Source organism: Zalophus californianus, chromosome 4 (genome assembly GCF_009762305.2).
Source record: "Zalophus californianus isolate mZalCal1 chromosome 4, mZalCal1.pri.v2, whole genome shotgun sequence".
NCBI lineage: Eukaryota > Metazoa > Chordata > Mammalia > Carnivora > Otariidae > Zalophus > Zalophus californianus.
In genome coordinates, this window is record NC_045598.1 from 87,762,260 (window position 1) to 87,765,797 (window position 3,538).

The following is a 3,538-nucleotide window of genomic DNA, read 5'->3' on the forward strand; positions in this document are numbered from 1 at the left end:
TGAGAATATGACTTGAACATTTTAACTAACTTGTTTTCTAAAGCAGTATTTGAGGTTTCTTATTCTGTGACTATTCATCTTTTTTATATACTTAAAATATTTAATACTATAGTATTGTTACTATCATATTCGAAAATTTTACTGTATATCATTTTTTATGCCATAGAAGTCTGATAAACTTACTTTAGATGGGAATTTTACTTTCCTTTTATCTTACATGAAGAAGTTGTGTGAAGAGCATAGAGTTTAGAATCTTAGAAGCTTCATGAAGGCTTCAGCTATGTGTCCTTGGGTCAATTGTATTCAAAAATTAATTCAAAAAAATCTACATTATACAGTTTTTATAAGAATGTATAACAACACATGTGTAAGTGTTTAATATTCAATTATAGTAAATTTAAAGCATTTGAGTAAAATTGATTTCCATTTTTTCCCCCATGAAACACTAAGCATTTTCAGGGCCATGAATAGTTCAGATTAAATTATTTGATTATTCACTCAAAGTGGTGAGTGTGTGGGCAACATTCCCCTGCTGTGTTAGAATGAGATGCTGCTATATTAAAATGTTATTATAGATCCTTCTTCAAACAAATCAAAAGCAATTACCAAAAAAAAAAAATGGCATTACCTTCCAATACCACTTGAGAGAAAACACTTGTTATTTAATTAAATGACCAGATCCATTCTTTATCAAATAGGTATTGAGAGTCAATTCTGTACTAGGCACTATTTTCATTAAAAAAAAAAATGCAACAGCTCTTCCTGTGCTGGTTAGCAATGGTGGATGTGAAGATGCTGAACCCCAAGGCCAAGGTGGCCCAAGTCTAGGCGGCACTGGCGGTGAACATCAGTGCAGCCCAGAGGCTGTAGGACGGGCTGAGGACTAACTTGGATCCTAAGGACACCATAAAGATGCTTGTTTCTGGTGCTGGAGACATCAAACTTACTAAATATGGTAATGTGCTGCTTCATGAAATGCAAATTCAACACCCAACAGCCACCTTATAAGCCAAAGTAACAACAGCCCAGCATGGCGTAACTGGTGATGGTATCACTTCCAATGTCCTAATCATTGGAGAGCTGCTGAAACAGGCTTTCTACATTTCTGAAGGTCTTCATCTCAGAATAATAACAGAAGGATTTGAAGCTGCAAAGGAAAAGGCACTTTAGTTTTTGGAACAAGTCAAAATAAGCAGAGAAATGGACAAGGAAGCACTTATAGATGTGGCCAGAACATTTCTTCATACTAAAGTGCATACTGTGGGGCGCTTGGGTGGCTCAGTCATTAAGCGTCTGCCTTCAGCTCAGGTCATGGTCCCAGGGTCCTGGGATCAAGCCCCACATCAGGCTCCCTGCTCAGCGGGAAGCCTGCTTCTCCCTCTCCCACTCCCCCGCTTGTGTTCCTTCTCTTGCTGTCTCTCTCTTTCTCTCTCTCTGTCATAATAAATAAAATCTTTAAAAAAAAAGTGCATACTGAACTTGTTGATTTGTTTGTTTGTTTGTTTGTTTTTGCTAATGTCTTAACAGAGGCTGTAGTGGACTCCATTTTTGCCATTAAAAAACAAGATGAACCTATTGATCTCCTCGTGGTTGAAATCATGGCGATGAAACATAAGTCTGAAACTTATACAAGCTTCATCAGAGGTCTTGTTTTGGGGGCACAGCATCCTGATATGAAAAAGAAAAAGAAGATGCACATACATCTTCACATGCAATGTGTCATTAGAATATGAAAAAACCAGAAGTGAATTCTGGCTTTTTTTACAAGGGTGTCCAAGAGAGAGAGAAACTCCTAAAAGCTGAAAGAAAATTCACTGAAGATAGAGTTAAAAAAATAATAGAACTGAAAATGAAAGTCTGTGGTAATTCAGATAAAGGATTTGTTGTTATTAATCTAAAGGGAATTGACCCCTTTTCCTCAAATGCTCTCACAAAAGAAGGCACAGTAGCTTTGAGTAGAGCTAAAGGAAGAAATATGGAAAGGCTGACTCTTGCTTGTGGTGGAGTAGCTCTAAATTCTTTGGATGATCTAAATCCTGATTGGGACATGCAGGACTTGTTTATGAGTATACTTTGGGAGAAGAGAAATTCACCTTTTTTGAGAAATGTAACAATCCTCATTGTCACATTATTGGTCAAAGTATTAAATAAGCACACACTCCCTCAAATAAAAGAAGCAATAAGAGGGGCGCCTGGGTGGCTCAGTGGGTTAAGAGCCAGCTCTTGATTTCGGCTCAAGTCATGATCGTGGGGTCCTGAGATCAAGCCCTGAGTTTGGCTCCATGCTCAGTGGGAAGTCTGCTTCAGGATTCTCTTTCTCTCTCTGTCCCTCCCCGTGCTCGCTTACTCACTCTCTCTTTCTTTCTCTCTCTAAAATAAATAAATAAAATTAAAAAAAAATATGAAATAAGAGATGGCTTACAGGCTGTTAAAAATGCTACTGATGATGGCTATGTAGTTCCAGATGCTGGGGCAGCGGAGGTGGCCGTGGAGAAGCCTTGATTAACTATAAGCCCAGTGTAAAGGGCAGGGCCCAATTTGGAGCTCAAGCACTTGCTGATGCATTGCTCATTATTCCCAAGGTTCTTGCTCAGAACTCTGGTTTTGACCTTCAGGAAATGCTAAAGTTCAAGCAGAACAATCAGAATCAGGTCATCTTGTGGGTGTGGACTTGAACACAGGTGAACCAATGGTAGCAGCAGAAGTCGGCATGTGGGATAATTATTGTGTCAAGGAATAGCTTCTTCACTCTTGAGTTATGATTGCCACCAATGTTCTCCTAGTTGAGGAGATCACACGGGCTGGAATGTCTTCTCTTAAAAGGTTGAACTGAAGCTTCCCTTGTATCATCCGAATCATGAAGACTCTACAGAGTGATCCCAAGAATATAGCTATGGAATTTTTGTCCAAGCTTCAAATAATTTTCAAAGGAATTTTCTTTTCCCATATGAAAAAAAAAAAAAGAGAACACTGACATTCACATTCTGAAGTTCCGAAATTATAATTACAGTATTTTTAAAAATTGCACTACTGTGCTCACATCTTAAGCAGTCTGTTTTTACCCAATGGACAGGATGATTTGCTTTAGCTTCAGTGATATAAAAGTATCATGTTAGATAAGTATATGTTATCTACCTTGTTATTAAATGTTCCTTGAAAAACAAAAATAAATATTAATTAATTAATTAATTAATTAAACAAACAAACACTTCTGTCCTTATGGAGCTCATATTTTATAGTATTTATATATGTAAACATATATTACATATATAAATTACATATATTAAGGTAATATATAAAATTAAATGTATAAGTATAAATACAAATCTTTGCATTTATTATAATTTATTTTAAATAAATCATATAAGAGTAGGAAGGGCTATAGAAGAAAAGAAAACAGAGCAGAATTAGATGTTTTAGCAGTGGAGGGAGTCCCTTGAATGTAGGTTGAATTTTACACAAATTAGTAGAGTAGGCCTTAGTGAGCCTATGACTTCGGAGCCAAGACTTGAAGCTGAGAGAGCAAGCATTGCAAAAA

At 36.7% G+C, this 3,538-nt stretch overlaps 1 pseudogene; it reads left to right on the top strand.

Annotated features, from left to right (window-relative positions):
- The first annotated feature begins 777 nt into the window (after positions 1-777).
- On the top strand, positions 778-2,833 carry LOC113926464 (annotated as a pseudogene).
- Positions 2,834-3,538: the final 705 nt, after the last annotated feature.